General features: G+C 40.1%; 1 long non-coding RNA gene across 1 annotated transcript; it reads left to right on the top strand.

Annotated features, from left to right (window-relative positions):
* Window positions 1-1,035: 1,035 nt before the first annotated feature.
* Window positions 1,036-15,735, top strand: LOC103467497 (uncharacterized). The gene is made up of 3 exons (XR_534082.2): window positions 1,036-1,236; window positions 12,950-13,113; window positions 13,335-15,735. It is a non-coding gene; the product is annotated as an uncharacterized LOC103467497 (long non-coding RNA).
* The last annotated feature ends 9,459 nt before the right edge of the window (window positions 15,736-25,194 follow it).

Raw genomic sequence — 25,194 nt, 5'->3', positions numbered from 1 at the left:
TGCTTGAGCAACATCTTTAACCTCATGAAGCCAAATGTATATTTTTTGATACACACATTTCTGAGATCTGTACCAGAGTTGACACTTTTATGCAAAACTGCTGCATCACATCGTATTCTTGTCTTCTACCAGTTCCTATATGCTCTTTCTCAGAAGCAAAGATTTTATGGAGCACGTAGTCCTTTTTAAAAAACGATTACAAACATATGAGGAAAATACCTTTAGTAAAATCTAACAAAATACAAGTTGCAATGTTATGTAAAAAAATTATGTGGTGAAAATGTTTGCATATAGTGTGATATGTTAGGTATTCAGGCCTATATTATGGTTTGATACAGTAACTATTTTCATTGAATTTCTACCAGGAGTCTTTTTGAATGCACACAATAGTAAATGGACTTAAAGTGTTTTATTCTAGCGTCACATTCACCCAAACGCACTCACCAACGTGAGTGCGTGCATATTTAACATGTGCGTGTTAAATTCAATGCACTCGACTCTGAATAATCTTGTATTATTTTTATTATAACTTGTGTGAACGTTTGAGATATTGAACTACAAATGAACCATTGTGTTAAGGATTCATTAAAACAGTGAAGTAGCTCTTTAATTTAGTGCCAAATTTGAACCGGCAGTCAGATACACCCTATAGCATATTTCTTTTAGTATTTTCACTGTAATTTATTTTTTGTTGTTGTTGAGGCCACATGCAAACAAGAAAAACAACCAGGACACAACTGAGTGATCATTTTGCGTTTTCTCAATGTTTTTGGTGAACTTACTAAAGCCATGCCACGAGTCTGTCAAATGTTACCAAAATCAGACCAAATGATAAAGCTGTAGATGGTTGTTGCAGTCGTGGGGTAATAATTCAGCTGTTCTGTCTGGTCCTTGGTGATGCAACCCTGTATAGTAAAGTGTGTTCTGCTGCAGCAGTGTGGAGAATCTGAGGGGGAGAACTGTTTCGTCCCCCGTAAGAAGATTAGAGATGATTGGTTTTATTGACCGGCCTACACCTCGGTTATCAGGGCGACTCTCAGAGCATGGAGTCGCGCTTTTGTCTGGCCCTCATTGTTCTTCTCAACCCGAGACCCTGGGCTGATATGAATTTGATATGACAGTAAAGTGCCAATTATGTACATATGTACGAGGCCTCACACCCTACCCCACCCCTCGCTCCCTTTACAGCTGTGAAAAGCCCGAGACGTGAGGAAGAGAGGGCCGGAAAGAGATAAGGTGAGTAGAAATAATGCTAAGAGGGTTAGCAAACTGGTCTTGGGTGCAAATTGCAGCAAGAATCTTGTGTTATTCTTATATTTATTGCAGAATGTCTGTACTTGCTTTTTTTCGACTAGATCTCCTTACCTTACCTATATATACTCAAAGTTTCTGAAATTAACAAATTACAGTCATAGATTTATTTCATATGCTGTTGATTAAATGGATGGTTTTCTTTAGGTAACATCTGTAAATATAGTCAGCCATCACAGCTGTTTTTATGTATTTAAATAAATTTGACCTATTGCATTTACGCCAACTTGCACGTGATTGACTTCAAAGTACAAAATATAGTTATTTGCTATATTTCTGTTTGTATTTATAAATGTGTGTGTGTGTGTGTGTGTGGACTTGAAGTAGCCTGATATCAAAAGTTGGAAAAGATGCGCAAGTCTGTCTTTAATTTCCTTTTATTACTCTCTTCCTATTTTCTCCCCTCTTTTATGCACTCAACTCAGAGAAAAGGTGTTAAATCATCTAAATCATTCCCGGGCTATTATATCCAATTAATGCCTCCTCATGGTGTTTTATTGTGTTATAAACTGCTATTGCTTGTGGTTCAGTAGACAAACACAATGTGTGTCTGTGCCGCCTGCCACCGGGGGCTTGCTGTAGCCGTGCTGGGGAGGGAACGGAGGAGGCGGGAGGCAGGGAACTCGGTGCTGGCGGTGGTGGGGGAGGACTTGGCCACTGCCCATGGGGGCCCTGGCCACTCTAAATCAGTTAGTTTTGGAGGAGATCCTGGTCGGCTTTTTAAGAGGGTCCATTATAGGCTTGTTAATGCCTCAGCCGAGGGGGAAACACTGCTAACTGCACTCAATTCTCTGTGCACTCTATCTTGGTCTCGCTTTCCCTAACACAAACAAATACACCTGCAAACTACTCCTATTTTCTTCTCCTTTTCTGTTTTCCCTATCATTATGTGTGGGTTTTCTTCAGATTCTGTGCCTTCTGGCCTTGTGTTCTCACTCCATGCACTCGGCTTTACCCCGAGTCTCCTGATCATGAATTTCACGGTTCCGGCCTTCACTGAGAGCATCACAAAAATCCGTTAGTCTTCCCATTTTCCGCTGTGGCCTGTGTTCTATGAAGCCCAGTGTTTTTTTTGAGAAGCTATGACCATATGTAACTGTATATGTCTGTGCATGATGTAAAATGTATTAAGCTGATTGAGGGCTTCTTTGAAGATGATTTTGAATGCCTTGGGGAGGGGGTGGGATTGTGGACTGTGGTATTTCATATTTAGGACAGTGTGCAAGGGGGTCTTTTGAGAGAGGGTGTGTGTGAAATTTTAATTCACACTATAAGTGCGAAGCGGCTTAGTTCATTTATCACTGCTAGCAGATACCCAGAGAGTGAGCTTAACTCCCAATAGGTCTTCTATCACATCGAGCTCTGGAGGATAACAACAAACCTCAAAACTAAAAAAAAGAAGAAAAAAAGACTGCCAAGTTCATCAAAGAACTGTGACTTTATTGTTGTTTGTGCCATTTTTTTCCTTTGTTGTATTTTTAGTTCTTCTCGCGAAAATGCATCACACTTGCTCTTGCTTCTGCTCAGCTCTGTTTGCGGTACAAACTCCAACCTTCAGCATTGCTACACCTGAGGTGCAAGCTAATGTCCTCCATCACCGCATTCTGAACTGTCGTCAAGGAAAGGTGCCTTTCGGTCGCCCTGGAAACCATGCCTCCCAGCACTCTTTGTTTGAGTGACAAGAAGAAGGTGTGACAGAGTGAGGTCTTTGTGTGGAACGGGTATCTCAGGAGCTGGACGGACATGAAACCGCCTTTTCATCATGTAGCGACCTAAAAAAAGTTCCTATTATTATTATTATTATTATTATTATTATTATTATTATTATTATTATTATTATTATTATTATTATTTTACATTTACATTCAGTTTTAATTCTAATAAAATATACTAATATTCCCCAATATGATTGCCACCAAATAATTTGTCCGTTTTAAGAAGGAACCACAACTGGCTACCATGACTAGTGCAGCCTGAATGTGTCTAAGCCCTCCACCCCCTTTGGATAAGTAAAAGACAGAAGCTGGTTCAGAATCATCTGCTGTTTATGTGTTGTTTAGTAGTGATAAGGCCACTTTCACAGTTTGCACACTGCTGTAAATATGTGCCAGCATGGATCTACACACACACACGCACTCACACACGCACACGCACACATCCTTCCAGACTGACTCTTACATTTTAGATCTTTCCTGCGCGGATGCACGTGTCAGGGTGTTTGCTCGGGCTTCAATCTCGGCCACCTGATAAACGGCGAAACCAATAACTGATAAAAGTATCAGACAAGACGCAGAGCTGTCCGCTGAGCACCTGGAAATGGACCTTTTCCTGAACACTGACCAGATAAGCAAAATCTGAAATAACTGACTCCAGGGACACCTGCCAGGTCTTACTGATAGGTGCTATAACTCTTGTTGGAGTCTTTCGGCTTATGTGGAGTCCAGTGAATTCTTGTTTTATTTTTTTCTTGTAATACAATTTCTTAAATACGATACGCCTTTCATGAAATACACTGTAGCAGCAGCAATGACAGCATGACGCAAGCTGCACGTTTTTCTTAGCTTCATATATATTTTATGTCTACAACCCTCACTTTGAAAATATTTAAAGTATCAATGCCTCCTTTTAGAATTACAATGCATCTGGAAAGTATTCAAAGCACTTCACTTTTCCCACTTTTAGTAACATAAAAGCCTTTTTAAAACCAGTATAAAATTAATTAATTTAATTAAAATTCTACACACAAATGCGCCATTACGACAAAGTTTTTGAGTGTTTTGCCAATTTAGTAAAAGTAAAGAAAACCAAGAAATTACATTTACATAAGCATTCACAGCCTTTGCTTGAACAGTTTCCATTGATCATATTTGAGAAGCGCCTACAACTTAAATGGAATCCAGCTGTGGTAAATTGAGTGAATTAAAATAGATTTGGAAAGTCTGTCTAAGCTCTCAGAGTTGAAAGTGCAGGTCAGAGTGCAAAAATGTTAGAAACAGGATTAATTTTTTGAGGTACAAATCTGGGGAAAGTTACAGAAAACTTTGGCTGCTTTGAAGGTCCCAATGAGCTCATTGGTCTCCAACATACATGAATCAAAGAAGTTTGGAACAGGGACTCTTTCTAGTCAGGGAGGTGACGACAAACTTGATGTTTAGCCTTTCAGACCTCCAGCATTTCTCTGTGGGAAACAAGAACATTCCAGAAGGACAACCACCAATCAGGCCTGAATGGTAGAGTGGCCAGATGAAAGCCACACCGTAGTAAAAGGTACATGACAGCCCATCTGAAGTTTAGCAAAAGGCACCTGGAGGAGAAACAAAATTCTCTGGCCTTGCTAGACAAAGGTCACCGCCAGGCCAAGATCATCCCTACAGTGAAGCATGGTATTGGGAACATCATGCTATGGGGATGATTTGCAGCAGCAGAAAGAGGCAGACTGGTCAGGATAGAGGGAAAGATGAATGCAGCAATGTACAAAAACATCCCAGATAAAAACCAGAGCATTTTTGAGTCAAGATCAGAGTCAAGATCTGAAAGGAGTGGCTTCAGAACCGTTCTGGGAACATCCTGGAAAGACCAAGCCAGAGTCCAGACTTGATTCCGAACATCTCTGGAGAGGTTTGAAAATGGCTGCTCAGATGCTTCCCATCCAACCAGATGGATGAAGTACTGCAAAGAAGAATGGGTCAAACTGACTAAAGATAGGTGAGCTAAGCTGGTGGCATCGTGTTTGAAAATACTTGAGGCTGGAATTTCTGCCAAGGGTGGATCAGCAAAGTAGCTGTGAAAACTCACGTAAATGTGATTTCTTGGTTTTCTATTCTATTCTCAAAAACTGTTTCAACATTGTTGTAAAGGGGGTATTTGAGTGTAGAGTTTTGAGGAAAGACATTAATATAGTTTGAAATAAAGCTGAAACATAAAATCTGGATTTCTACATGCACTGTAGTCACAATATAGCAGACTTCATTGTATTTCATTGGGACTGTGAGTTACAGTTTAACACAAAGGAGCACATAATAAAAAAACAAACAAGATGATACATAGTTTTCAATGTTTTTACAACAAATCTAAAAAAGAGTGATGTACATGTCTATCCAGGCTCCCTTGAGTCAATGGTTTGTAAAGTATTGGTGAAATTATAGCTGCAAACCTTTAAGGGTGTGTTTCTTTGCTGTCCATTCTTCAATGCAAAACAGCTGAAGGTCAGTCAGGATTGAGAATTTTTGAGCATACCTTTTCAGGGCCATTTTAACACATGATCACAAAAAAAGTCTCTATATTTACCGTGATTGTATAAATGGAAAATATTTTTTTCCCTATTTAAAGTCTTTTGCCTCTTTTAAGATGTTTTTTTTCCAGGATTGCCCAGTACTCAGCTCCATTCATCTTTGTTTCTTTGTGCCTGCTGAAGGAAGACATTCCCACAACATAATGCTGGCTCTACCATGTTTCACACTGAGGATGGTCCATTCAGGGTCATTTGCTGTGTTTATTTACCACCACACAAGCTAAACTTTTTGCATGTAGATCAAAAAGTTTAGCTTCAGTCCCAGAAGGACCTCTGTCCACATGTTTCCTGTGTGTCCTCGTTGGGTTGTCACGAGAGGCAAAAACACGTCTTCTCTAACTTTTCTGCCCATTGTTTCTCCATAAAAACAAAAAAACAAAACTGATTTGTAGAGCGCTGCACTGCAGCTGTCACCTCCAAACGGAGTCTGCAGCTCTTTCAGAGTTACAACGGGCCTCTTGGCTGCTTCTCTGATTAACCCACCATGTCTCAGTCGGTTAGAAGTTATGCCAGACTGTTTATATGTTTAAATAGGTTTTCACTAATAATGTGACTCCTGTCTTTCGACTTCATGGTTGTGTATTACTTTGCATCTAAAATCTCAGTAAAATACATTGATGTTTGGGGAAAAAAGTTAAAGGGTGTTAAGTCTTTTACAAGGTATCGTAATGTTGGTGGCTGACGACACTTCACTGAAAACTTTAGGCCCTTTAGGAAAACTTCTCACCCTTCTCACTTCTCAGCCTCCCAGAGCCACAGTGTTTTTTAATCTTTTAACAAATGCTCCATTAATCAGAAATCCCCCACATCCTCACATTTTCCCACCCTATTATCATTATTAGCATCTCATCACCACTTCGTCATTAGCCGCCTCTAATGGTGCCTGCGTTGTTTCCCTCGTTTTACAGTCTCTGTTGTGGCTTCAAATGTTTTCCTTCTCTATTTGTTTTTGATTAGTTGGGTTTCTGCATTAGATGTCATTTGCTGCCGTCTCGAGCAGACCTAAGGTACATTCTGTGAGGTTCATTTGATGCTCCATTTGTTGTTAGTCTTATGGGAAGAAAAATCTTTGAGTGAATGGCTCTCTGACTTCCTCCCATCTCTCCAAATCTACATCTTAAAATAGACTCAAAACCTATTTTAGTCCTGCTCTCATCTTTTTTTCTCCCCCTGATCTTCTGCTTTGACTCTTTCCATTTGACTAGGCAATTTTTTTTCCCATTAAGCCTTTCTCCTGTGTTTTTGACTTCCTGTGCTATTTTTTTTTCTATCATCCAATTTTAGAGCACTTTTATCACTTTTTTTGCCCATTAGCCTACTTTGTTCTCCTCTGCTCAGTTCTCCTCTCCATCCTGCATGCCTCAGCAGCCTCTCTGTCCTGCCTGTCTGTGTTGGCATGAGCCTTGCTGGCTCTGCACCCGCCTGCCCACACTTTATGCTGATTGGACCAGCTGTTCCACTTAAATTCACCATGGCAACCACAACCCGTTGCTTAGCAACCCCGCTCTTCTCCCTGATTCCTGCCATCGTTCTCCACAGGCAGAGGGAGAGCGAAAGAGAGAAGAAGAGATTGAAAATTCCCTCAGATTTGTGAGTGTGTGTGTGTCTGCGTGTGTGTTTGTGAGCTATACATGGGCATGCTCGGCTCCTGTTGTGTAACTCAGAAGGGAATGTGTTGTGTGAGCTGATAAGATGGTTAGGACAGGCTAGTGTTTGCCACAGGGACCATCAGTTAACTCTGTGAAAACTGGTTAAAGTGGGTAAATCAGATATATATATGCCTGTATCTGTGTGTGTGTGTGTGTGTGTGTGCGGGTGTGTGTGTGTGTGCGTGTGTGAGTGTGTGTGTGTGGGTGTGTGTGTGGGGGTGTGTGTGCGTGTATGTGGGTGCGTGTGTGTGTGTGTGCGTGTGCGTGCGCGTGTGTGCGTGTGTATGTGTCATCTTGTCTGCCGTTGACCAGACTTGTCCTCTCAGGCGTGATGACAGTAAGGGTGCATGAACACTCAAGCTAAAGAATTCATGGCACTGCTGCTCTCAAAGGCCTCACTGTCAGTGTAGCCCAATGGCCTCCGCATACTAATCCAACATACTGGATAGATGGACTTGGGCGTGGGCCACTTTGTAACTCGGGGCGTACCATGTCTGTAAAATAGTCTGTTCCAAGATCATAAAAAAAGTCTTCGAAAGGTTCTGCAGTTTAAAGGCTGCCTCTATAAACATTTGGGAAAGAATAGTTTACTCTCAGGAGCTCAATAAATTTGAGATTGGCAGCAAAATGTGATGCCTGTTTTGCTTTTAAGAATCTTTTAAAAAATTTCTTGCTACTAAATGTCTCAGTTGACTGAGATAAAGTAGAAGTGATTGAAAACAACTCTGACACAGATGGATGCTGAGGTGTCCAGCTTTCTGCAAGTTTCAGATTCTCTCAAGAACGATGCACAAAGAGCGTCATGCAATGGGTTTCCAAGGCCAACCAGCTAGATTAAAGAAAATTCGCACAAACACACTTCAAAACCTTGTAGGAAGCTTCCACAGAAGAGTCGAAGGTGCAACCAATAAAAATAGGATGCATGAAGGTGAATATTTTGGCAATATAGTGAAATGTATCAAAACTGAACACTGCATAACAAATTTCTTTAGATAGAAATAGAAATTCCTTTATTTGTTGTCCCATAACGGGGAAAATTTCCATGCAAAGGAAAGATTACATCACACATTTCAAGATATGGGGAGATTTAGGAAATTTACTAAAATTAAGATGATTTATATGCACGTTTAGCCTTATTGTTCTTAATTCTTTCTCAAGGTTGTCATATGGAAATTTTTCTAAGCTGGACACAGAGAAAGAGAGCAGAAAAAAAAGCAGCAGAAACCAGGATGAGTAGACATTCTGCTCTGACATGTTGTTATCCACCTGTTTTACCCAGGGAAGATTACCCAGCTGCTAACAGACTCTTCCTGCAGGCTGGGAAAGAGGCCCATGGTCAAGTAATCCCACAGATCATCCTCGGGAGAGCACCACACTTGCCCTCACCTCTCATAATTGGATGTTATACAAGCCCAAAGTTGTTGTCTAGTTTGTTCCCACTTCACTTCTTTGTCATACATAGATTAAAAACCTCTTCAAAAGCCTCTGTGAACTCTGTTTTATTCCCTCTGCACATGCTTAATGTGGATTTTTGATGAGGGTGTACACACCCTATTGTTTATGAGTTTATTTTAATGCACGCTCAGTTTCCTCTTCTTCGTCTATGGAGAGATCTGCCTGGCTTGCTAATTAATCTGAGCCACAGAAACAGGATCAAACATGGATCTTACTGATGTATAATTATCTCTGATCAAACATTTCCTAGAGTAAATCCGCTCACAAACACCACATACAGAAACGAGAAGGTAAGTTTGAACCTTTGGACTTTGGGTTTGAGTCAGAAATGTACATACATTTGCCAATGACTCTCAACTCGTGTAAATTTGCGATTTGATTTACTGAGTTACTGAGTTTGCTTTATTATTCTAAAACTGTAGAAATGAAAGACATACTATGTGCCATGAATGCATGTGAAATCATAAAGAATGCACTCAATGATATTGAATCTTAATGTACCGGCCCGTAAAATGTCAAGTTGCTTTTACTGCGGCCTCTCAACGTCGTGCTTGTGATCATGAATGACTGCAGGCATCTTCTCTGTGATGATATGTCAGAAATAAATAAATAAACTCTGGCTCCTTAGAAATTGGAAGGTACAAGAATGATGTGGATTTGAGAAAAAGAAAAAGTTTTTTTTATTTATTTCAAAAACAGCTAGAGGAATAATAAAAGTCTCTTTCAGCCTTTTCTCAAAATGTACAGAGTTCTGGCTGTTAATAGAAATTGTGCGAAAGCTATTGAAAGGTGTAACCACTTTGAAGACTGCAATAAAACCCATTCCTGTGGAGAACTGCTGCAGCAACGTCACTTCTGTAATAACCAATGAGGCTTGGTTTTCTGATAATCTTTCAACATTTTTCTTTAGACTTTGACAGCAGTAGTTTTAGTCACTGTAAGTTGTTTTTTTTGTATTCCTTTTGGTTTTTTTTGTCACTTTTCTATGGGCTTCCACTAAAACCATTCAGGAGGGAGATAGGAGTTTTATCCACCAGAAATGAATTGCAAAATGTATCAACTCCAAAAGAAAACCAAAAGACCTTATGAAGATGTTGGCTGACCCTAGGAAGAGTGGATTAAAAGTAGGTTAAAAAGAAATATTACATTTAGCAAATTCAGTCAGGGTCACAGATCTTAATTTTTGTAATCATGTCCTGTGTTCTGATGAAACTAAAATTGAAGTGTTTGGTTATAATGACCTTTGCTACATTTGTTATGGACCTATGGCAGTATCTTGTTGTGTGGTGCAATTAAAAAAAATTAGATATGATAAAAAAAAGAGATGAACATTATATAGAAATATTAAAGCAACGTCTCAAGGCACAAGTCAAGAAGTGAAAGCTGAGACACAAATAGGTCTTAAAAGTGGACATGTAGCATCAGGCACACTGCAACTAAAGTATAAAAAAGTGGAAGTGAAGTGGTTTTCACAAAGCTTTGACCTGAGTTCTATAGAAAAACTGTGTAAAAGGTTTGTAGACAAGGCCAACAAACCAGACACCAATTCTTTCAAGAAAAATTGGTTGAACTCTCATCCAGCCATTTTGTAAAGTTGACTTATAACAAACATAGCAGCTTTACATTCTATGTTTTAAAGGCTTTTTCTACATTTAAGAGTTTAAGTTTAAAGACTTAAACTCTTTAAAAAATAAAAAGTTTTTTTTTTCCAAACCACACAGATGCAAATACACACAGATGACTCTGCTTGGACAGCCCTAAAAGCAGAAAGACATACAAAGTGAATGAAAAACAATGGCGGTAAAAATGGCTTTGCAACATGAATGATTTGTATTTACTGTCATATGTACAGCCTATTAGAGGATGAATAGATATTGTTGGTCATTGAGAAAGGTTTGCAGAGAAGCTGCCATTGGGTCTTCTAGGATTTAAATGGGGCTGCAACACAAATCTGCTCGTTTAGAAAGTTGGAGTTTTAAAGCTGAGCGGACCTAGAATGATAAATATAAAATATTTACCTACAGCTGGTCTTAAAGGCAGCTGGTGTTCCTCCAAAGGAAACATTATCAAAAGAGGTGCATCAAGGGATGAAGAAATTCTCATGTCTGTCTGCTTTAAAAATAAGAACAAATGTTTACTTGTTGTTTTGCAGCACAGAAAAAACTGTTACACCTGTCAAATTGTTCTTAACTATATAACAGCAATTGTTTCATTCTGCATTAATGTCAGAGGACCAATATGTGTAACACTACAAACGTTTTCTTGGATCTTCTTTGCCAAACCCTCTTCCTTGTTTGACAGATCCTACTATATTCTGCTCATTCATTTTTCATTCCTTCTTGTTTGGACATTTTGGAGTCCTGCTGTGTTCAGGAGGATAAAGGAGAATATTTTTGGAAAAAAATAAATAAAAAAATGGACAAAGAAGAAAGTTTTTACTTGACTTTGTGACAGCCTTAAGTGATACATTGACTGTTGTGACACTTTATCTTTGTTATAAAACTTTATAATGGAAAATCGACCCTGTCCTCCAAGTCCAGGACCTTATCAGCAGGATGGTGCACTGGACAGAAAACTGCACTCATGTGGGTGCATATGAAATAAAAGCAAAAAGAGTTTAGAGTAGGAGACTTCATTTTTCTTGAGATTTATAATGTCAGCATTCTTTTTGCATGCATGAAGAAAAATCCTTCCGTTAGCCCGGCTATGTCAGTCCATCAAGGGCTGACAACAAGGGGCCCTGAATTCACCCCCAGCTTGAAGGACAATAGCAGGCATGGGCCTTGTAGCTTTCCCTGCAGTCTGCCTCTCCTTTGTGTGTGCCGATGTGTGAGGCGCTATAGTGACAGATGGCAGGAGCATACTGCCGTATGTGTTACCTTTCCGAATGACGCGCAACATGTACTGTTTCCTATAGACAACCACAGAGAGATGGCAGCTGTCCATCTTTTGGACCACACAGCCCTGCAAGGGCAAAAGACACGCAGTTCCCTAAACCCAAACCTGGGGAAAATGTTCATAGCAGTATCTGTGGAATGGTACTTTGAGATAGAGTTTAATTATGGTAAAATTATAAAATATGTGAGAACAAAAGCTGCTTTTTGAAAAAAAAAATTATGTCATTTTCATGCTTGGACCATTCCATTGTTCTACTATCAGATAATAATATATTGGAAAATTTGAATCAAAATGTATCTGTAAAGTACAATCATGATGATAATAAACTGAACGCAAAACGTAAAGAAATTTCTGTTTGATTGACAATTTCTTTGTTGCAACAGCTTTTTGGTAAAATAGCTTATACTTTTGGAAAGGCTGCTTGTTTCTCTTTATATTTTGTCACATTTGTAAAGAAAATGTGCTTGTAGGCTAAGCACCATAGTTGAGTATGTGTGTTGCACCCGTGACAAAACTTCTCAAATTCTCTGCAATTGCCACACAGCATTTGGTGGAAGTAGTGTGATGCTGTGGGACAGAATCTTCCATCTTTCATCCAAAATAGGTGGAGCGTGAGATGAAGAGACAGAGTATCGCCCAACTTTCTTGAGTCTGCAGCTTTTGTGAAAACAAACTCAGGAGTTTCCTGAAGATACAACACATCCAGTTGGTCACACATTGCTGTAAGATGGCATCCCGTTCTTCAAAGAGCATTTCTTGCAAGTCAGTCAATATGGTTGTGTTTGTTACTCTGGCATAACCAGTGCCCAGGGGTTGAGATTGACTGCAGACATGTCGCTCTCACCTCTCCACTGCTAAACTCTGAACGTACTCTCTGTTAAACACAGCTGTGTGGGGGTGAACTCTGACATCTTAGTGGGCAGATTTCAGTTCCTAAGAGTGAAGATGTGAGCTTTGGGAAAATGGTTTCACTTATAAATCCCCCCTGCACTGAGCTCTCAGAGATAGGAGGAAATAAACAGTTTCCCCCCCAACCCCTATTTTCTAAGATTTTTTTCTCTTTTTTCTTACCACAAAATTGTGATAATCTAAAAAAAAGTTTTCTTACTTTTTGGGCAAGTCATTTTATATAAGTATAACTAATTTGCAATCTTTGAGTTGTTTTTAATAGCAGTTTTCATGAATAAAAGACTACTTCCCCTTTGTGATGCATTAACTACCAAGGCAAAGTGAAAAAGAAAATTACAGATTTTGTATTAACTATTGTTGACTTACACCCAAGCCAGAGGTTAATGAGTGTTGCTCATTGTCTCCTGTTTTTTTTCCTCTGTGATGTCATTAATAGGAGGCAATGCCATGGCCCGACACCCCTGAACTCATTGCTACGTTCTTCCCATTGACCCTAAAGTCATTCGCTGCTGCTGCCTCATCTCACATCACCTTCAGCTCCGTCTCTCATTCATGGAACGTCTTGGAGAGGATGATCATCGTTACAAACAGACATATCTGGTCTGTAATGTGGAATATAGAAATGTGTAATAAAAACAGAATGCATAAATGTTTAGCCTGAATTTAGTAAGATAAAGCTAAGAAATACCACTTGATGTTTCAAACTGTTAATTAAATCCTGTTGCTTAGAGTATTCTGTACATAAATTGCCACATATATAGCATCTTTTCCGACCACACTGCATATCTGATTGCAAAACACATTCTTTACGGCTTCGACAGAGACACCGTGGGGCGGCGGTGGCACTCCAAGACAGGGCTCATCAGCGTGTCTTCTTTAAAAGCAAGGAGCGCTGGTAGTGGCAGCCCAGGAGAGGCAGTGTCTGTCTGAGCATGGATGCTGCCCTGTCACCCACCCCACTGCTTCCACTTCAGCAGCAACAACACCCTGGGAGCCCTGAGACAAGGTCTGCATACAGAGAAGCCAGAAAACAAAGCTGTGTGGTGCAATTTCACAAAATAACGTCTTGCAGAGCCAATACAGCTTTCTTTGATCACTGTCAGATTTTTTTTTCTTTACCCCCAACATTTTAAACCTTAAAAATGTTGCAGTTCATTTGTGAGAACGTGCATTTAGAAAGCTTTTCCAGCAGCAACAGTAACAACACAGCTAATAACTACAGTCTAGTGTCGCCCCAGAAAAATATTCACTTGACACTTACTTTCTTATCTGTTCCCATGAGCTCTCGCTGATACCACATAAATTGTTTGGTCTGTTCTGAGAAGTGGATTATGAAAAGAAAATCGATTTGCATTTGTTGTCTAACAAACACATACATTTCAAACATACATTTTAGTGTTGTCTCAGACTCTAACCCTTTTTCAGTTGGATGAAAGGGTTTGTCTTGTTGGCTACTTTTCACCAACAAACTAGTGTAAGTTATGCTTTCTTTTTAGAGGTAAATGTCAGTAAAATCAAAGAAATTACTATTGATTTTAGGAAAAATAAATATGCCATCTGTCTTGTGCACATTAATAATCAGACAGTTGAAGCTGAGGAGGAATACAAATATCTGGGTACAAAAATAGGCGCTGTATGCAAGAAATCTCACCAATATATGTACTTTTATCCTAAATTAAGACATTTTATTGTTTACTGCCATTTTAAACATTGTTTTACAGTTGTTTTATTGAATCTGTATATATTTTTCTTTTATTTAATGAGTTATTGACACAGAAAAATAACGTCATCACGTTTTCAGTCTTTGCAGAATAAAGTTCCATGGCCCGTAACACACATCTCCACTCTCCTCAAACACAGATCGGTCAAGAAAACCACCTGCAGTTCACAGAGTTTTCTGTTTTACCATCAGGACGCAGATCTGCTGTAAAAAAAACTGCAGGACCAACAGATTTAAGAATTTATTTTTCCCTGCTTTTACCATCCTTTTAAACACTTCTAGTTGAGTGTTGTGTGTGTCGGTCTCTGAGAATGTGTTTTTTTATGTCTATACTATGGTGGTTTTTATTGCACTCACTGTATGTACCATAGGAGAATGCTTTTTCTGCTGGCTGTAAAGCAAATTGTCCCATGGGGATACTAAGAATATCGCGATTCCCTTAATTTTTTATTTTTTATCTACTTTAACACATTTTTATTGAGTATGTAAGCACTCTGATTGTCTGTATAGTTTATGCTACTTGTAATCTATTTTCTTCTCGTATAGCCACTTGGCTATACAGGAAAAGCTGATCTGGAAATGTCAAACCTTTTAGGGGTTTCGTTAGAACAGTTATAAAATCTCATTGAGCAAATTCAATTAAAGGATCAGCCTCATTTTCCGTCCTGTTCCACCTTAAATGTGATATTAAAGTTGTTTTTATTTTAGAGATTTATTTTATCAGTCCATTATAAGAAGATTATCTTCATCACTATAAAACAGTAAATAAAGAGCATTCTCCACTTAACCTGACATAGATAATTGTTTATATAACACGTCCTGCTTCTGCACAAAAGTCCAGCTTTTGCTATGGTGGATGACTTATTTCATTAATTGCAGCTCTCTACTTCACACTACATACTAACATTCTCTTTCAGTTTGTCTGGTCAAATTTTTGAAGCTAGATAAAACTTTGTCACCAACACAGTATGTTCAGAAAACCATAATATTACCAGCTTTTGTTTTATATTTGTTCCTAATTTCTTTTAGTAGAAGTTAATTTCCACCTCCTGCCTTCTCTCTGCATTTTGGCCCCCCATGTCACCTTTACATGACAGCATCACTTTCATTTAAATTTACAATTACGTATTACGTCGTGTCGGCCTATCACATGCAATCTCATAAACACTCTGAGATTTTTGGGAAAGGTTAGAAAATCTGAGAAAGATCCAAGGGGTTTGTGCTCAAAACTACCACCATGGGCCCCTGAAGAAGTACACAAAATGTAAAATAAATGCATAATAGCATCATGCACTATTTCCTGTAAAACAATATGCTTTTTAACTTGACTGCTATAAACAGAAAGTAAATCTTCCATAGCTCTGCATTGTGTTTCAAATATACTGAAAGTCAGGAAATGACAGCAAGAGCAGGTCAAACTGGAAGGTGCTGAAAGCAGTTGGCATGATGCACCACAGAGAGACAAGGTGCTTCTGCCAGACTTTTGTAGGGAACATACACACACACACGCACACACACACACACACACACGCACCCACACACACACACACGCACGCACACACACACACACACACACACGCACACACACACACACACCATCTGTTGAGGACACAAATGCAGTTCAAGGGCCAGACATTTACTTTACATGACTCAGACAGAAACCTACCCAGATATACATGCTCTAAAGTGAATACTTTACATTCTAGATGCAGGAAAAAAAGACCATATTCTGCCAAACACATACCAGCTGAATATATGAAATAATGCTACAGAATGACATCACTGAAAAAAAGAGAAAAATGAATCTGATGAATAATATTTATAAATATTTCTTTTGACACGTCCCAATTTGTGTCTTCCATTGTCTGACTGTATGTGAATGAATTGTTTGTGTTGTAAAATGACGGACAAGCAAATCAGAGTTTCCCCGTTTTGCCAATATTCCCATCTGCTGAAGGCCAATTTGCCAATCTGTGTCGCTGCTAATTATGCTTCATGCATTTTTGTTCTTATTTTGGAAAAACAGTGAGGCAGCATGTGCAACCTCAACAGATTAATCTTGTATCTTAAATATCTTAAAACAGCTCAAATGTCTCAAGTGGATGGGTCGATGATTTTCTGCTGTTTAGACAGATGAATGTCGTGGAGCGGCGTCTGTTTGGTTGTGTGAGAATGTCCGGACGAGTTGCTGGTTGAGCTGTGTTTGGCTTCGTATCCAGTTTGGGTCAGGACAGCAGGGCTGCAGGTCAGAGTGAGCGGGCCCGGCTTCACGGCTGCGGTCTTGTCTTTCTTTTGTTTGGCAAATAATTTGCCTTCTGCCAGGATCAAGGTTTAGTTAGTTAAGGTCAGAGGTCACCAACAACATCGGGGGCTCTTATAAGGCAAAGTGCTGCATCTGCTACGTCACAGACACAAAGAAACGCACATGCGCTCCCACACAAAGCTCTGCGGGTCTCACTGGGCGGGTGCAAACCGATGGAAACCGCCAGACTTGCTTAAGCTGTCTGATCTCCATATCTAATTGACGCCCCCACATACACACACTCATGCCGACCTCCACCCCCAATGCGCACATGCAGTATTACATTTATACACCGCTTCATTTTATTCATATTTTTCCATCTTGGGAAAATGAAGCAACCAATAAGAAATGGCTGATGCAGCCCCACATCCCCAAATCCATCCATCCCTCCATCTTCCTGTTCACCCTTCCTCCTCCCCAAACCACCAGCTGAGCCTGGTTGAGGTTGAGGTCTGCTTGTGGGTGAGGGGGAAGGAGCAAGACGGCTTTTTTGGGGGGCTGGGGGGTGGATGAATGAGGCCGTGTAAATGTGTGACACGTGTCAGGGTGAGTCCTTTTTCTGCTGCTGTTGATTCATAATATCAACCCCCTCTTTAAAAACACAAGCTGACACATGAACACGCACACACACACGCACACACACACGCACACACGCACTCGAACAGTCCCGTTTATCTCACTTAATCTACCCATTATAGTGAGCGACAAACTCTCTCGACAAACACGCTGCCTCGGTGTAAGGACGCACAAATATGCACAACATACCAGGTCCGTTCATCCTTCATCCCGATTGGCCGAGTGCGGCAGAGGCAGGCGCAGGGGAGAATTAAGGTCACATGGTGCATGCTGCTGCAAAGCCTTTACTGAACCCAAGGACGGACTGGCCTACAGCGGCTGCCACCAGCTTCCACCCCCCATAACAGGAGAGGGGTGGTGGCAAAGATGGCGGCAGCCCTTCACGGTGCTTTAGAATGACTGTGTTTTATGCTGAAACGACCCACGTTTTAGCCTTTTCTGCCCTACAAAGGACTGGAGACCTGATGGAGACGTGTGCATTTATGAGTATCCCCCTAAATTCCGATAAAAAAAAGCGATAGAGGCAAAAAGGAAGAGAGTACAGTAGTACAGTATGAGGTGATGTCTCTCTGGGGAGGCTGAGGTGACAGACCGCTACGCCTCTCACTTCAGTGATTTTCCCTGCCGCCTGCTGCCTCATATACTCACAGCTCTACACTCAGTTGCTATGGAAACAGAAGGATGGGGTATACATTTTTTTTGTGTGAAAATTTGTATATCTGTGTTAAAAGATTTGGGTCTGGCAGAGGCCAAGTGGTTAGTTCTCCTTTTTTTGGACTTATTAATTTGCACCTCTATGCACATGAACACACACACACACACACACACACACACACACACACACACACACACACACACACACNACACACACACACACACACACACACACACACACACACACACACACACACGCACACACACACGCACACACCCGCACTCACGCGCGCACACGCACACACATACACACACACACACACGCACACACACGCACACACACACCCCCACACACACACACACATATTTATACACAACCCGCATGTTTGTGCATTGGTGTTTCCGTGAGTTTAACATTGTTAGGCTCCTATTTTTGTCAAGTACTCCTTTCCTGCCTGTTCACCTGAGAGATGGAAGATTAGGTGATTAGTGAGAGATTATCGGGAGGTGAATCCCCTGTTTCTGCTAACAACATAACCGCAGTTCACACATTCGCACACAGGCGCACACATCGTGCATGCACGCACCCACGCATGCACACACACTCACATGCTGAAAGTTCCTGCTCTCATTTCCCAGCTCCATTGGCACCCTCCTGTTCCATCACACTCTCGAATAAGCTGAGAGGCCCAGATGATTTGATGTTGAAAAGAGGGTTAGAGTGTGTGTGCATTCTCCATCAGAGCCGTATTCATTAGGTATTTATATGCATGTGCTTGTTACCCCCAAGTCCCTGCATTTTAACATATGTGTGTAAAATTCTCTAAATTAGCAGACTGTGGGCAAACAGAAACATGACAGGTTTTTAATAACTCTAGTAATAGGTTGGAAGCAAAGGGGTGTTTAGCTAAGAGCAAAGGGGCAATGATCACAGAAGTGCTATGAAATAAATTACTTTATTTTATAAAATCCATGTAAATATAGCTGCAGTAGATTATAGGAATTCCAGACCACATTCAAGATTCAGCATCAAATTTATGTTTTTAAAAATCATTGCAATTGTATCCTGTATCAGCAGCTTACATGGAAAAATACATTGCTAAAATGCATCCTTCAAATCACAAAATTAACACATCCAAGCCTCTAATGAGAGTATGTAAACTTTTGACTCATACTATAACTGTCTGCTTCGACACATACACACACACACGCATGAGAAAAATCTGCTGAGTTAAAACGAGGCGGAAATTTTAGGCTACCGCCGTTTTCACGTGGTGTTCTTGATGCGCTGTGGCTCTACTAACACAGAGGCCAGGTCAGGAGCAACGAGTGAGAACTGAAAATGCAATAAAGAAATCTGTAGGACTGCAGCAGAGCACGTTGCTCAACCTAATCAATATTCTCTAGTCACAGTCAGCGTTGGTCTCAGGAATAAAGCGAGCTTGATAAAGCACACAGAAAATCACAGCCCCACTCTGGTAGATACTTCAGAGATTTCCTCCAAGTGAGAGGAAGTTTATTCGCTCAGGGTAATAGGGTGTCACTCTGTTTGCTTATCTCAGCATACATGTTTGATGACTTTGATAATTGAGCTTTTGTTTGGAACCTACCTCCCTCCTTCCCTCCTCCTTGCTGCTACCTCTGCCTCCTCCCACTGCTTCCTTGTCCTCACATCCCCGGTGCTGTTATTGCTGTGATATTTTTCTCTCCTCCATCCCAGAAGTAATTTGGCTTGTGAAATTGCACCTTTTTTCACCAACTCCCCACCCTCGAAGTGCTTCTCTTCGATTTCCTGTCTGGGTGGCTGCAATCACTCTCGTCTTGTCCTTGGTCCACGACCTTGGCGGCCAGCATCGGCTCCTATCCATCGTCATGGAGATGACCCACATCTATCACCATGGAGACAACCTTTGAGCAGTGTGCCACACCCACCCAAGGACTCAGCAGACTTGCTGCTGCGTCTGCACATGCATGGACATGCATGCTGAGATGCAAAAACGCACAAAGCAGAAGATTGTGAAGATGCTGGATGTTGTTTTATATATATATCTATATATATATATATAGATATATATATAGATATATTTCTGTGAGATTCAGCCTCACTGTAAGATGGCCGAAAGTTAACTGGGAGCAAAATTGATGGAATTCAGATAGAACTTTTTTAAAAAGTAAAAAAAAATAAATAAATAAAATCACATATATTTCTTTCACATTTATATCCTGTGATTACAGAAATGTGAGATCAGGTAAATGTACGGAACAGTAACAGGAGAACTATAGAATAAGACAGACAAATAAAAGGGCGGTGCAGCGGCTCCTCATGATGATTAAACTTGCTGGGGTTGTTTTTTGTTTTTTGTTTTTTTTACATGGGGAGGACCAAAATGGAAATAAGTTCTTGACTTTCCTGTGTTCTTATCCTCTTTGATAATACTTGACTGCAGTCGTAAAGTGCCAATATTGCTCTCAGTGGTGCTTTCATCAAATAAATTCAATTCAGTTAGTTTGTCTTAATGAGCTTCTTTTTTGTTGTTGTTTTAGATATTATCAGCATAAGAGGGGGAAACTGAAATAATTATCATCATCATCCTGTTATGTCGCCCCTTAATCAGAAGCTCTAACTAATATTTCCAACTGGTGCTATTTGACAAAATGCTATAAAATGTCCAAGATTTATTTTTCCTAGAAGGCTTTGATATTCCCCTCAGTTACATACATGCAAAAATATTCAAACCTCTTAAACTTTTGAAAATTCTGTAATTCTACAACCTAAAACATGAATGAGAGTTTTTATGTGATAAAAGAATGGAAATTAGAACATGTTGGTGAAATGGAACAGGAAGGATGCATGGTTTTTACTGGTAGGTGAAAATCACTCAGTCAGGTTTATTTAATATCAGACACATGAAATGAGAGCCACCACTTTGTGGTGGGAAATTTTATTATGAGGTAACATCTGCCTGTCATGTCATGCTATAATAAAATTCCCCAGCATAAGCGGCAAGAAGACAATGTAAGAATAAGAATAACCCAAAGTATGTTGCAAGAATGCTGTGGTTGGCATCGGACAAAGCATCAAAGTTCAAGGAGTGAAACTACAAGGTAACGTATACCAGATTAGAATCATTCATTCTATTGCACACAGGGAACTTGTAGGTCTGAATATCGGCCTATTCAGCGTCAGGTCTTAGTCATTTGTTACTGGATTCATTCTTAGATGCCATCATTGTTCTGCATGTGTTTAAGAGCTCTGCCAAACAGACGTCCTCCATACTCTATTGCTGAAAGCCAAGCCAAGCTCCGTGGCTTATGTGCATCTTTCATTCCTTCCCTTTTAAACTCTAAACCTCAGAGAAAAGCGGAGCTGGCAGTTCTGGTGAGCAGAGCAGTTTGGGAGGAACAGGATGAAAGGAAGGAGGAGACCAGGGAGAACTAAAAATAACACACACCAAAAAGGGAGGGAAAAATCCGTGGACCCCTGTTGGAACTGCCGGCGTACCACTTGAGCTTGCTCTTATGCAAATGTTGCAGTGTGTGCCTGCGTGTGTGCGTGGGCGCGCACGTGTGTGTGTGTGTGTGTGTGTCAACGGTTGCTGTGTTAACGGGACGGGCTGTGCTACTTGGGCCCTCCTCGCTGCCACATCATTTGTTTAAGTCATCCAAACAAAAGCCAGGGGAGAGAGCCACATGATTGGTGAAATATGCTTGTGTGGGACCACTGCAGTGGAATAATGATTGCAGCATTACTCCTGCGTGTGCCAGGGGTTGTGTGGCCATTTCATGCCCTTATGGAGTGAATGTAAGAGATGTTTATTCATGAGAGAGAAAAAGTGAGAGAGATAGAGAGGGAAAGAGTGGGAGGGACAGAAAGAAGGGAGGTAATAAAGGATTGTGGTTATGTGGCAGACACTGATATAACTCCTGTGTGAGCTGCCTTGCATCTGCACTTCCAGCAGCTCTCGACCTGCAAACCGAAGAGCAGAAACACTGAAAGAGCAAAATGATTGTTTTATGTCGAATGGAGGAAAGAGAGGTATTGATTGGAAAAGTGTCTCTTCTGTGAGTTACTCTTTTCCCTGGTATGGGAAACAGATATGTAGATGTGAGACCATCTTCAAAGGAAGGTGTTCAACTTATGTGAAAAGTCATATTATTTTGTCAAAAGTACTAAGATACATTTGCTTGCATAAACAAAACCTTTAGCCTCCATTAGCATCTGTAACAACTCCAGGTATTCAGGGGAAAGCTGTCCACGAGTTTGCAAACATGTAAACCTTTCACTGAATAAAGAGAGTTCACATTCGAAGTTAACATTGATGCTTAATGCTTACTTTCAAGCTTTCTGGCTTTTTGTATCAGCAAAACAAACTCATTTGTATACAAGAACATGTGACATGTATCTATAGACCTTCAGACAACTTCCCTTGAGCATGAAACATTCATATTCTTAATGTCCGGGAACGTTAAGAATATCCCATCGGTGTGGGATAAGAGATTGTTTTGGGTAGTCCTGAAAGGTCTGCTGAAAGCATTTGCAAATGAAGTTTTAGAAAAGCTGATTGACCGTAAACACGTGGGACTGTTTAAATTATTTGAACACCTGAAATCCCCAATGTGGAAGATAATAAACATACATAAGATGCTTCCTTTATTTGCAATACCAGATAAACATTATCATGACGAATCAGAACTCAAGCAGTGATTCACTTAACTTTGTGTTTCGGAGATGATTAATACACGAAACTCCTCGCAGAAAATGGTTTCTGTATCATTAAATCTACAGGCTTCTTCTCCAGCTGCTTTGAATATTCATGTTTTAGGACGAGATAAAAAGAAGCCAAATGCAAGACGTGGGAGACGGCATTATAAATATGCAACAGTGGTTTGAGAAGATTGAAAGTAAAAATGTTTCTCTTTGTTGTGATAGCATAAATGATACACAGACTATTCTTGAAAGTTGAATATAATTGCTGCACACCACGCACAGCTCGTCTGTTGGGTCTCCTGCTTGATCTTGCTTTTCTTTTCCGTTTGAAACCAAGCTAATTGCAACAAGGAGAGAACAGTTTCGCTCAGATGATGAAAGACACAGACTTCTGTGTGTTTGCTTAATGCTTTCAGCGGGAGAATGTAGTGCCGCAAATAAACGTACACAATAACTGCTCTCAGACACCGCGCGAGTTGGCTTGTGATTGGCAGCGGAGCTCAATTAGAGACCTGCCTTGTGCGCGCCCATCAAGTCATGCCTTCACATAAATCTATCAGTCAACCCCATGCGCATGATGACATGCATATTTTAGGCCTCCCTTCCTGCAGTCTTCCTCTCATCCCCTCGCTCCCTCTGCTCCTCCTATTCTCCGTTTCGCCGCTCATTATACACTGGAGAACTGACATCTTCCTGTTCCGTAAATGTTTCTCAAAACCTTGAACTTATTTCAAAAGCGGGTCACTCCCCACCTGCAAACATACAACAGTCCAATGAATAGGAACAGCATCTCCTGAGCTCCAATGACATGTGTAATGCAGTAATGTAAACAAAGCGTTTGCCCCCTCTGAGATTTCTTTTTTTTTCTTTTTCTTTGTCTTTGTCTTCTTTTTTTTCAGAGCAGCAAACTCATTTTTGTATTAAAGACAACCTGAAAACATGCAAAAAACATGTTTCAAATTATGTTTCATCCAAATCTAATAACTAGTTGTTATTGATGGGAGCAATGGCTGCCGTCAAGTGTTTGCAATAGCTAACAAAGGATCCTTTGATCCCTTCTTGTTTGTACAGTTCTTGAATTTCAGCACAATTGGAGGTTTTTTATTTATTTATTTTTTTTTAGCAAGAAGGGCCTATTTAAGATCAATCATTCCAGTCTGACATAAGTCTGGACTTTGATACTCTATTTTTAATTATTTTATTATTTTTTAACCATTTAGAAGTGGACTCACTGGTGTGCTTTGGATCTTTTTCCATAACTTTGGTGTTCTTAGTGTTGAGCTTAAGGTTGCAAATCGATGGCCAGATATTCTTCTTCAATATGTTTTGGTAGAAAACAGAATTCATGGTTCCAAGTCAACAAGTTCTAGAGGCAGTAAGACAGACCAAGACCATCACACTACCGCAAGGATGTTTCACTCTAGACTTCCTGGATCCTATCTGAAAAGCTATGCTAGTTTTACACCATATGACCATTTACCTTGGCTTCACTGAAGGTCAGTGAAGCCTTTAGAACCTTAGATGTTGTTTACCATAATGCTTGATAACTTGGGCCAGTTGGAATGTACGTGTAATTGAATTGAACTTATTTTTTTTTTATGAATATGACATTTATTGTGACATAGATAAACTGAATTGAATTGAATTAATGCCTTTTGTAATCTTGAAGCCTACTTCATGTTGTCAGACAGGACCTGTATCGATGTTGCATTGTACATGTCTGTTAAAGTTCAGGTTTAACAATGAGGTGCATTTACTTTTTCACATAGGAACAGGTTAGCCTGAATATGTTTTATTATTAATAAATTAAATCTATTGAAAATTGCTTTTTGTATTTACTTTGGTTTTATTTTTCTGATATTAAAATTCAAGACAATGAACCATGTAAATGTGACAAAAAAATAAAAAATAAAATAAAATAAATTAGAAGCAATGACATTATTTCAGGGGTAAATGCTTTTTCATAGTCCAGTATGTGATGTGAATATTTGTATGCAAGAGAACAACGTGAATCCAGAGAGAGAGAGAGAGAGAGAGAGAGAGAGAGAGCAGTTCCCTGCTGATATGCAAGATACGAGAGGCCATAGCATCTGCGTGTGACTGAGAGATGAGGAGATTGCGGATATTAGTCACAACAGAGAGGAATTCTTCTGGAGCCCTACTTTTTTAACACAACATCAACAAAAGTAGAACAGTATGTATTTAAAGCAGTGACTTTTATTCTCTTAAAAAAAAACCTGAGACTGCATTTTGACTTAACATGCGACAGTCATAAATTAGAATGATGTGGAAAGGCCAAAGATAAGCCTGGTGAGTGCATATGCGCCCATGTTCGTTCCTTCATCTGCATGTGCAGGCCCGGTGCCACATTTATCCAGCCAGGTGTGAAATGTGAATCAAGGCCAGATGAGGAAAAATCTACATGTAACTGGAGCAGAATTAATGCTCACTTGCAGCATCCTCACAGCCTTTTGCAAACTCTGTTAATATTAACTTTAAAAAAAAAAAAAAAACGTCAGTCACTATTTTTACACCGGACAGGATTTATGTGTCTAGACTGTAAAAAGAAGTCATCTTTAAGAATAATCCAACACCTATTGTGTTGTACTGAGCTCAAATGATGTGCATTTGTGTGTGTGTGTGCGTGTGCGTGCGTGCGTGCGTGCGTGCGTGCGTGTGTGTGTGTGTGTGTGTGTGTGTGTGTGTGTGGACTTGAAGTAG

This window comes from Poecilia reticulata, linkage group LG7, assembly GCF_000633615.1.
Source record: "Poecilia reticulata strain Guanapo linkage group LG7, Guppy_female_1.0+MT, whole genome shotgun sequence".
In the NCBI taxonomy this organism is placed as follows: domain Eukaryota; kingdom Metazoa; phylum Chordata; class Actinopteri; order Cyprinodontiformes; family Poeciliidae; genus Poecilia; species Poecilia reticulata.
This window is presented reverse-complemented; position numbering and strand designations above follow the sequence as displayed.